Below are 12,096 nucleotides of genomic sequence, written 5' to 3'. Positions count from 1 at the left end.
TTTGATTTTTTACCGAGTTTAACTGTAGACATGAGTATTTATTGCAAATTTTTCAAATGAATGTCCGCATTTGAAATCGCATTTGCATTTAACAGTTGCACTAGAAAGGTGAGTTCATCTGATTTTCATACGGTGATTTCCAACATTATTGCTTAGATACAGATCAAAAATAATTTACTGCTTTAATAAAGTACAAACAATCAAAAAATTTGCAATGCACAGATTTAAAACAAGTTATTCTCTTTGCAATGAATATATATTCCAAATTTTTTAGCTCCATTTGGACCTGAAAAACATGTAAAGATATGTTGGTACGCCAAGAAAAGGACCATGCCAAAATAGGGCTCACTTACCCTATTCAGTCATTCGGCCTATTCGGACGAATACCATGCTTAACTATTTGATGAGCCGAATATTCGGCTTAACGATTTTTTGGCAGTATTCGGCCGACCGTATATTTGGTACATCTCTAGTCCTCTCAATATCATATTTTATTATTATTTTTTTTTAAACGCGATTTATTGATATTTTGACTCATTACAAACACCCGAATAATGCTGTTTGATAACTTTTACTGCCATTTTAGTAAAAATGAATCTGTTCATATCCGTCAAGAGTGACATAAACTATCGTTCAAAGTTAGCATAGAAACATAATACACGTATTTTTCAATCAACACATAATAATAAGTTATTTAATAATTTATTTAAGTTGAAAATTACGAAGATTGTATTGTATGAATGAATCTAAGAGAAGTAGTTTTTTAACATTCCGACGAGATTCATAATATTTGCTCAAATTTTAGGAAAAGTAAATTGTTCCACTCAAGATGAGTTTCCGGTGAGTTCCACTCTAGACCATTTACCCTAATGTAATTTCCCATAGGGCTCTTCTGATTTACAAGTTCTTTAAATTATTCAAAAATTGTTTAAAAATATTTATAATCAAATTAAAGTTCAATGTAAATTTTTTTTTTCGCTAATTCTTAACAGTAGAAGAGAATACCAAAGATAAGTTCAAAAATAAAGTCACAAATAAAACAAAAACATAAACCACATCAAACAATCACCGTAAGATTGGAAAACCAAACCGTCTCCGTAATTCACCGCACTTGACAAGCAAGATAAACATCTGCACTTGGTGAGGAAAGACAAGATTTTTCCCGGCCTATTCCTCGAGCAGCATTCGGATGGCTGCCTGGCTGACTGGAATCGGATTCAATTCAATTTGCTAAAATAAATTCCCCTTTTTCCGCGGCAAAGTTGAAGGCTGACGCCACCCCAAAGTCAAACAGGCAGGAAAACGCAGCAGAATTTTCCATAGAATAGAATAGGAAAAGCCGGCGTTTTCAACGCCCATTCAAGAAAAATAACATCGGACCCCGGTCCGATGTGGTTTTGCCGCTTTTTGTTGGACTCAGAACCAACTCTCTGAAGCGGTTGGCAAATTTACTTGCTGGAGACAAGAAGTTGCATTCCTTGCCAGACGTCGTCGTTGTTGAAGGAGATAAATTAAACTTGAATAGAACACACAGCCGGTTCTATGAGAGCGAAGAACGCAAACAAAACAAAGCGGTGAAAAAAAAAACGGTGGAAAAATCTTAAACATTTCCCATTACGATTATTGCCTTCCATCATACATCTCTTGTTGAGGTGGTGTGCCGTCAAACAGACACATAGAGTCCACATTTTTCAGGGCTGTGGGAAATTTTCCCACACCCAAAACTTTCCGGCCTAGCCAGCGCCATCATTTTCTGGGGTGGTTTTAAACTACTAGCTAGTAGTTACCTTAAGAGAAGCTCAAGAATCATAGAGTTCAAAATAAGAGTGGTAGGTAAGCAACAACAACATCAGCTAACAAGATTTGGTACTTGGTGCTTGGTGTTCGGGGAAGTCGTTTCGCCATCATCATCCCCCCTTACCGATTGGACTGAAGACGAGGAGGCGTTGCAATTCGCGTGTGTGATATATGGGCGCCACTTCTGGTGAGAATTCTTAGAAAAAAAATCCTATTCATTTTGTTTCGCCAAAACATGACGATGATTGACGATTTTGTTGTAAAAGAACCGTCTAGGTATGTTGATTACACTGCCAGCTATTTCATGGTATCTTATCAACTTCCTTCCTGTAGGGTGGCTCGGATCATTCCTACATCAACAGCAAGAAAAATGAAATATAATTCATCTCAACAGATGTTGAGAGATGTTTTTGGGGAAAAAAAATTTAATTCAAAACAATTACCGAAGACATAGTTAACTAACAGTTATCAAAGATAAGGAAAAATGTAAAAATAAAGTATGCAACCTAGGTTTGGTTATTGCAAGACCATCATAGCAAAGCATCTTTCATTTCTAAACTACAAGTAGTCAGAGAAGTTTTTTTATAATAAGACAAAACTTTGGTTTTAAAGACTTTTAAAATGTCGTAGGTGCAATTTGATGACTAGCCGTGCTCGCTTAGGAAATCACTTTTGATAACAACAAATGCTTTCGGAATCAAAAAAATTAACGCCGGGGTGGTTATCAAAAGGAAACATATTAAACTTTAAAAAAAATAATTCAATCGAAGCCCTCACTAGAGTAACCAGAATAAAAAACGAAGAAGCAGGGCAGAGAATTTGAATTCCATAAAAAAGTAGGACAGTTTTCAATCAGAATTGAAATCAATTTTATCTATATTTGTTCTAAAAAATCCATCAAGAAAGAAGGGGACGTATATGCGTACAAGTTTAACTGTAAATGATTCGATTGTCAAAATAACGGTAGAAAATATAGATCAATATTTAGGTTTAAAGCATTGATGACCAAACCATCGCACGCGGCTGTCATTTTGTGGCCCGCGAAGCTCTTATCAAATTCTGAGAGTTGAATGTTTTCTTTATCTACATACATACAAGATTCGGGAAAAAATCTTGGATATCAACCATCTTAAATTGAAAACAAAAGTCTAAGAAATGTTAAAAAAAACATGAGAGGAGATAAATTTATAAAAAGACCTTCTTGATCTGATATTTAACAGATTTACCAAATAGTTATCGTAACTGAAAAGAGGAATAATTGCAAATACAATTGAAATTTTCAATTATAAAATATTCACAATATTAATGTAAATCAAATTCAAAAAGCTTAGTATTGATAATGTGCTCTGTACGTATGACAACGCACATGTCACACTATATTTTTGCTTTCCATGAACTTTTTTGAAGATGAATTAAGTTGTATGCATTCAAAACCTAATATAAACTATTTTCGGCTTTAGTTTTACATGTGTGTTCAGAAAGGGCAATGAAATTGTAAAATTAACTCGTAACAATGCAAAGTGTAGTTTTGAAACAATAATTGTTTAAATAAAGATCTGTGTTCACAAAAAACATTTGAGAGATTAAAGCAAAACCACTCGAGGTATTTTTGTTCATTTATATTTTTTGGGTTTTATTTTTGACACTTTACCATCATTATGGCATTCGTGTCTAAAATTATTTTTGTTCATGATTATTCAGTTTTGTGTGAAAAATGAGAGAGTACACGCAAAAAATTCCAGTATTAAAGTTTTATAATTTTTGCGAAATAAGTAGTTTTTAAAAAATCTCAATTATTTCTACAGATATCGAAATTCTATCGTAGCTTATTTTCTTTTCTCTTCGGCTTCTTGTTTTCTTACTGATGTTTATCATAAAACATACTATTTTTCCAAAATGGGTGAAAATTACCCATTTCTTATTTGTATAATAACTTTTAAAGATGCGAATATATGCAACTATTTTTCTTGCATTCGAATTATTAGACCCTTAGCTATTTTTAAAAAATAAAAAAAGTTTTGGGAAACGTAAGGCTTTTTTCTCAGAGACCAAAATGTTTACACCTTTTGAGTTAATCATAAAATCACTCATTTTTTAACCTTTTTTGTTAACTGTGCAAAACTGACTTTTTGCTTCCATATGTTTTTTTCGATGCCTTTTGGGTCATCAAGCATCAATGTAAAATTTGAGATGATTTGGTTGATTCCTGAGTTAGCGCAATGCATTTCAATTTTGTATGGAAATTCGTTTGGAAGACGAATTTTTCGCAAATTAAATCATCCAGAAAATTCAAATTAGCTTGAAATGAAGATGGTCTTTCATTTTTTGTTTTGACTATTCTTAAGTTTAATTTTTCAACTAACATGACAAGCAGCTAAGCATTTAATGAAAAAAGTTATAATCATTTCAAAATAAAAAAAAATTGGAATCTGCTTGCTAAAGCTTTTAATAATTGCTTGAAATGTTTTTGCAAAGGTTAAATAAAACAATAAATTCTCTGGCATTGCGAAGCAGTTTTTTATTTTCATCCTACGGTTACACAGCTTTCAAATAAGCTGTTAAAAACGCAAAAATTGAAAAAAAATAATTTTGAAAAAAAAATTGTACAGCACCGAACATCTTTTCTGGGAAATAGGTATGGTTTGTGCTTTGTTCATATGAATTGTACTGTAAGAATTTAGGAATATTTTTCATCTAAAGTAATATTCTTTCAAATTTTCAGATCATCTGCAGCGATTTTTGAATGAAAATTTATGTTTTCCCATACAAATTCCTATACAAAATAAAAACTCGTTGTGCCAATTCAGGACTGGATGGATCGTTTTCAAAATTTTTATTGCTATTTCTGGCAGCAAAAACAACCTTAAAACGTTATGTAAGAATTCGAATGTGCACTTTTGGACTAACGCCCCAAAAATAAATAAAAATCAGCTCAGAAATTCTACGCACCTTATAAAAATATGATTTGTTTTTTGAAAAACGAAGTTTGCTCTAAGTTTATTACATAAGCATTGAAAGAAATTAACACTTGTGATTTTAAATGACAAATAAAGAAATTCGATTTTAATGATTGATATGATTGATAGATCAACGCTTACTTTTTAAAATATGTGCTCTATAAATAATCTTTTGTTTTAATGTGCTGCCATCTATTATTTCAGACTGGAAAAGTGTTCAAGGCATGAAATATACTTTTCCAAAATACGATTCCAATTAAAGCACTTGGAGGTTCCGATTTGAAAATTTCCTGAAAATTGGTGATGGTGATCTACGTTCCCATTTTCCGATATATTCCGAGATTTAAACTTAACATTCTCTGTTCAATAACAATAGATAAAAAAAAATTCAAAAAAATTTCAAAAATTAAATGTATCGAAAAAAATCTCCTAATTTTTCGACGATTTAATGAATCATTTTTATTTTCTAGAAATTTCCATATAGACATCACAAAAACCTTTGAATGACGATTTTTGCCCCGGGATTTTAACTTTCATATGTCTTAGAAAAAATATGTACATTTACATATATTCCAAAAATATCACTTATCGTTCGTAGCAATACTAAATTAGTTCTAAGCAAACTCTCGTTGAAGTTGATTGTGAAATATTCAAAAAAAGTTTGGCAAAAGAATATTTCTAAGCTTAAATATCACCCGTTTATTGAATTAGTGAAAATACACAGCAATTTCTCAACTCATTCACAGATGGCCTTAAGGCTTTAAAAAAAATTAAATCGCGTTCTTGTTTGTTTGATAAAAATTTTTATTCTGCAGTTTTTCACCCTTGACCCGGTCAATTTCGTCTTACCATGTTGATCTTGTCATCCATTTTCCATTTTTTCTTCGCTTATCAACTATGAAAAAGCAACCTACATGTTATGTTGTCAATCGTCTCGCTTTTGCGAACATGTTCTGCCCTTTTTTTTGTACATTTTCTCCCTTACCATTTAATCGGAATGTCCCTCATTTCCTTACGGAATATAACCGAAGAACTTTAACACAATACTACGGGTCTTCACTTAAATTATCAAGTTTTGGAATGATTCAAACTGTTTTTAAATCAAGAAGCTGGATTTTGCCGTATTTAACATTGATTTTTTCAAGAAATTTCTCGTTCTGAATAAAGTTAGGATAAGGTTGCCAGAACTTTCTCAGCTCGTAATCGGGCCGGACAAATTCGGGCTATTTTATCTCAAAACCTGATAGAATCCGGGTATGTGATTTCAAAATTATCGAAAAAAAATCCTGGCACAATCCGGGCAAATTTTTTCGAAATCCAGGAATAATTCAACAAAAATCAAGAAAAAAAAACATGAAAAACTTACAGTAGTTATCTTTTGCCTTTCATTTGACAGAATTTTTCATTGAACTATTTTATTTTTTCAAGATAACAAAAAAGTAAAAAAAGCAAATTAGCTTAACATGATATTATTTTTGAGTTGTGGAATTAATGTTTTGAATATGAAACCGTTTTTTTAAGAATCAGAGAAATTCTATTTCTTGAGCAGCTCTGAACAAAAAATATATCGAATTTTTTGTACAGTTTCTCAGTTCGAGATTCTCGACTTCAATAAAACTAAATTTTTATCATATTGTTTTTATGCTGAATTTCAGACTGATAGATTGAAAATTTTGATTCATTTTTTGAAATGCTTTTTATTTCTAAGCGAATCATTCAAAATTCCTCATTCTACGACCCGAGTTGACTACAACAAATTTAAAGTGCTTACACGGAAAAATCGAGTTATGCATAAAATGTATTGCGATTACACCTTCAGAATAACTTATCGGTTGTTGTTCAAAATTTGTTTATCTCCAATTCAATTTTGGGTAACTTTGGATTGCCGATATACAAATCTGAGCTAAAACTCGTTTATTGAACTCTGTATAAAAAGTTTGCTGTTGTTGGAATTATGTAGAAAGGGGATGTCAAAACTATTCGCGCGGCGCCGTCGAAAAGTTAGCTGCTTATATTTTTTTAAATTTGGCGATAGCCGGAAAAATCATTGTTTGAATGATTTATTCGTTGGCTTAATTATTTATTTTGGGCCCTCGTTCGTGTTTGCATCGCAAATTGTTAACGAAAATGTGGTAAGTAAAAATAAAAACATCAATCGTATGCGGAGGAAAACTTTCACAAAGATATTCGAAACTGTTCCGCCTCTAATAAATAGTTTTCTTTTTAGATGTTCAGCTGGCAAACTCTCCGGAACCGAAATATCAAAGAGTTATTTTAAAATATTGAGAACGGATCTGAGCTGACAAAAGAGAGCCGGCAAGATCCGGGAACAGTTGGTTCGGCAGTTTATGATGATGCAGGTGATTCGGATCGGAAAGTATAATGGTTCCTGGACAAAATCACATTTGTATCGCAGTAAGTAATTTTAATATTCTCGATCACTTCATCCTTTTCGGGTTTGGAGTTATATTTTTTATGATGATTCAGAAACAATATCAACTATTTACCAGGAAAATGAATCAAAAATTTGCATATTGATTTTTATAACTTAATTTGATATCGAATTCTCAATTTAAAACAGGATAGTTCCAATTTTGCCAAGTTCGTAGTGGAGAGAGGCTGCGTATACATGCATGGAATTATTCCACGCACCATAAGATTGGCCATCATTCGGCTATGTAACACCGGAAGAATTCGTGTTACTATCAGTGTTCAAATTAGTTGCTTCCATTTGTTCTGACTTCCCAATTTTTTTTTTTCGACCTGCAGCATAGATGTTTGACGGGGTGCACCAGTGCCGAAGCTCTTCGTAAAAAAACGAGGTTAGAAAGCGCAGATTTTTCCGGAAAATTCTTGAAGTCAATCCGCATCGTCACCCAGTGCAAACTTTGACGGACCGGCATCGACCAATTCTGCCAAAATAAGTGGCTTATTGCATCCAGTTTTCCCTTATCATATTAATTAGTTTATTTTTCAGGAAAGACCAAACTATTCGACGGTATTAACGGAACTCGAAATCGTACTGTGCCTGACACCAATTGTGTTGGGTTTCAGAAACTCCGGAACCAAACTGAAAAAGAGGAGACGATATATGTTGAGCCTTTGCCATGTATTAAATGTGCTGACAGAAAAAAAAGTTGGCTATCGAAATAAAATGAAGAAAAAACAAAGTTCCGGCACAAGGATGACCGGTCTTATATTGAATAGACAATAAAGTATTTATTGCTACGCACGAGAAATCAATTTTGTATTTTTTTTTTTTGAGAAATTTCATTATTTTTACTTTTTTGAACAAATTCTGAAAATGCATGGGCATCCTCATGTCAAAATATACATAATTGACTAACTGGCTGAAAGCTTTCGAATGTAAAAAAGCTTTTTGCTCACGCTCTGTATAAAGCGCCCAAACATAAAACTAAGTGGAGACACTTTTCTCGAATCTGTATGGATTTTTATACAGATTAGAGTAACTTTGGTTACCGTGTAGGCAAATCTAGGACAGGAATCATAAGTAACAATAATTTTAAACGTGTAGATGTATGTAAGGAAAATTATTCTCATGTAATTAATTAAAATTACGCCTCAATCCAATCTTTCTTAACTTGAAAAGGAGTTTTTAAGAGGATCGCAAGTTCGTTATTGTTTTTTTTAATGAAATGTTATCTTCATCAAATTAATGTCTAATGGTTAAAAAAACCGGTACAATGAGAAATATGAAAACTTTGAGGTAAACATAATTTAAAAAATGGTGTCCTATGTTTTTATTTACTGTTCATTCAAATAGTATTTCAATGATATGTTGTGACAATTATATTTGCCGAATATTTTCAACTCTCGCTATGAACTAACTTGATAACAGGTTTTTTCGAGGTTTTTGTATTTCTATGAATATTTATAAGTCAGCTTTGGTCTACCGAAATCAAAAATATATATTCAACTATGTTGTTTCGTTCCAATATTTTGTTGGTTTATTGAAATTTATCATTGGATTCTTAAAAAAAATTAATTAAATTAATTTGAACTATTTATATGTCGATTTATCCTTAGATATTGGAAAATGGCAAATATTACCTGATTTATTCGCGTTATCACGATTCTAGATAAATTATGTATAAATAGCTAAGGCTCAATGTACGCTGCAGATTTCGATAGAAATCACTGACTCGATTGAAAAATACGAATTACTTAGATTGAGCATTGCAGCTATTATTTTTCTTCAAATTAAATTTATTATTTACACGGTCTATATAAGTCCAAAAATGGTCATCACTTTAAACTTATTCCCAGCACGTCTTAAAAATATTTAATTTGCACAACTCCCGCTTTAGGGCAACTTTGCCGAACAATTAGCAATCATTTTTAACGATAGCTCGCATGTGCTGCATATTTTGTCTGCTCTAGTTTCGTTTCGTGATAAAATAGGAGAAGATAAAATAAAAAAAAAACAATATTAGCAACATCTCCCATGACATCTCCATCTGTCAAGTTCGTCAGCTTGCGTCTTAAGGTTTGTTTCTTCTGATATCTCCGCTAAATATATACGACGAGGGCTCGCGCCTCTGCTAATCGGCAACATATTTGCAATTTGCTCGTCTATTGTGGGTGGATGGCGCAAAAAAAAAATACGTTGAACTCCCGCTACATAGTAGTTGGAATTTCATGAGATGAATTGCTTAAAAACTTGAGAAGAAGCTCCTCAGCATGCAACTTGCTTGAAAAAGATTTCATCCGAATGAGAATAAGTTGAGCCTCTGTCTTTAGGTCGTAAATATATGAGGGATGCTGTCAAAACAGCACAGCCGTGGATAATTCTAAGCTAGAAGAAATAAAATTAACTCGACACACTGGCGAAGCGGGTGAACAAAAAAAATGCGGAAAGCTGCTAGCCGCAATGTGATTCATGTTTTAGAATGATCCATTCTTTGGGTCCAAGTCGGGTGAGGTGACGAAGTCTATGGTGGTGTGTTTTTGTTTTTGTTTTTCATTGACTAACTCAGAAGTCACCTATATTTCTGAAGACCTGCCACTAAAACGAGGCGGTGGGTTACCTTCCAGGAAGTACATAATTCAACTGCCACAGGAAATGTGGCTGTAGAATTTCGGGGTTCCATTTTTGAGCTTAAGGTAGGTAAAGTTCAAAATTTACACTTAGATGACCGCCTATTTACAAGTGTTTGCGATGATGGCGGAAGAGCGTGATAAAATAAAATAAAAATTTTGACAAGTGTCATTGTGTGTATTTTTACTGTATCCGAAACATAAATATGCGTCCAGTTTTTTTCCATTCGACAAAAAAATCATAAGCGAGCAAATGTATTGATAAAAACCAATGTTTAAGATTTTAAGGTAGGTATATAATAAATGCAAATGTTCCAGTAAATCAATAAAAATTTTAGAAATTTTTCAGCTAGGCTTTTGAAAAATTTTAATTTTTTTTCATAAAAATAAAGATTATTTTAGGTAATCTATCATTAAAATTTATAAAAAAAAATCAGTATTTAAATTCTTTTGAAAACTTTAGAATACTTTTTCCAAAAAAAAACAACAAAGAACTTTTATATTGAGATAAGCCAATAAAGTAACAGAACTCTTTTCAAATTTCAGTAATAATAAAAAATAAAGTTAAAACGTTAAAAAGTTGTGTTTCAATTAAAAAGAAAGAAATTGATCCCAAAATTTCCCTTGAAACATTATTTGATATTAAAAAAAATTAACTGGTCAAATGATGCGATATTATAATATTTTATTATGTTGTAATCATTAGAAATAACGCATAAAAAAGAATGTTTCTTCGTCTTTGAATAGGTACCTGTCCTATGCAAAAACGAAAAAAAAATTCAAAATAGTTGTTATTGAAGGTTCAAAAATTATGGCGTTATGATAAAAAAAAACCATTTGGTAGAAAGCAGAAATTATTATTGATTTTTAAAGATACATTGCGAAATACAGTTTATTCATTTAAGAAACCCTTTTCTATGCTACTAAATCTTCTGTTATATTTTAATTCGGCTGAGTTGAAAATTTGCCTTGGTTTAGAGTTTCTTCTTTTTATAATTTAGGAGCACATTGCTTTCTCAGACAATCCCACTAATTTTGATTGACTTTGAGTTCCCATTTGAAATTTAAACGTTGATTTAATTAAGTTTGAAAAATTGTCAAGTCAACTTCAAAGTCTCGAGAAAATATATGAGCACAAGTTGAACTGTTAATTTGAGCTTAATTTTCAGGCTAATCTTTTCAGAAGGGGCAGTTTAAATTCGTTGATTACACTTACAAACATAACTGAAACATAACTGAAAATGAGTGTAAATTAATGAAGATAGATTTTAAAGAGAGCAGCAGTTTCTATGTTTTTGTCATAAAAGCCATACAATAACTCAAATCTAAATCTAAAAATAGAAAATTACATTTCATGAAAAAAAAACTTTCGAGTCATATCAGTCAGCAAGCGTCCTCGAATCAATTGAAATCAATTTTCAGATTAAACCTCAGTTTTCAAATATAAGAATATTCCGACATGCCACTTATTTAAATCACAAATTTCAGAATCAGAACGATTTGAAAAAATTAAATTCAACTTTAAATAGGAAACCCAAATAAAAAATTGAAAACAATTTTTAACATTACTGCAGGACTTTAAATTTTTTTTTCTTTTTAAGATTCCAAAGATTTTTGTGTTAAAATGGCAAAGTTCGTTTAAAAAATCAAAACCTTATAAAAATCCTACAAGTGTGAAAAAAAAACTTTCTTTTTTCAAGTATTATGAATATTTCTCCAAAGTTCCAAAATAAGAAAATGAAAGATTTGTTTTTCTAAACAACTCCCACGAAACTGAATTTTTGGAGGCCCTTGTTACAAAAAATGACTTTGTTAGAATTTGGCATCCTGAATCTTTTTTTTTTTAATTTATGCCTTTAATTTTTTTTATAGTTTTGGTTCTTTGGCGTTTGCATACTCTGATTGAAGAATATTTAAATTGTTTTTATTGATATGTTAACATAACTGTTATTAATGATCATTTGAAGAATCCTTGTATATTATGTAAGTATACTCATATTTTCCAAGTGGAAAACCAACAAATTTTAAATTTCTAAAACTTTCTCTCAGAACATCTCTTGACTAGTCGCGACCGAAGCAACAGTTGGACATTGATTGGGATCTTCATATGGTAGTAACATTATACAATTTTTTGATTAAAAAAAACATTCGACCAGTTCCAAGCACCTCTGATCTGAAGAGCCGATTTTTATTTTTTGTTATTAAAAAAAATTATGTGCACACTGTTATTAAATAAGTTTTAGAAGCTTCATTTCCATCAAAACATATCCAGTTACTCTTTTTT

This window comes from Uranotaenia lowii, chromosome 1 (assembly GCF_029784155.1).
Source record: "Uranotaenia lowii strain MFRU-FL chromosome 1, ASM2978415v1, whole genome shotgun sequence".
NCBI lineage: Eukaryota > Metazoa > Arthropoda > Insecta > Diptera > Culicidae > Uranotaenia > Uranotaenia lowii.
Note: the sequence above shows the minus strand (reverse complement) of the source record.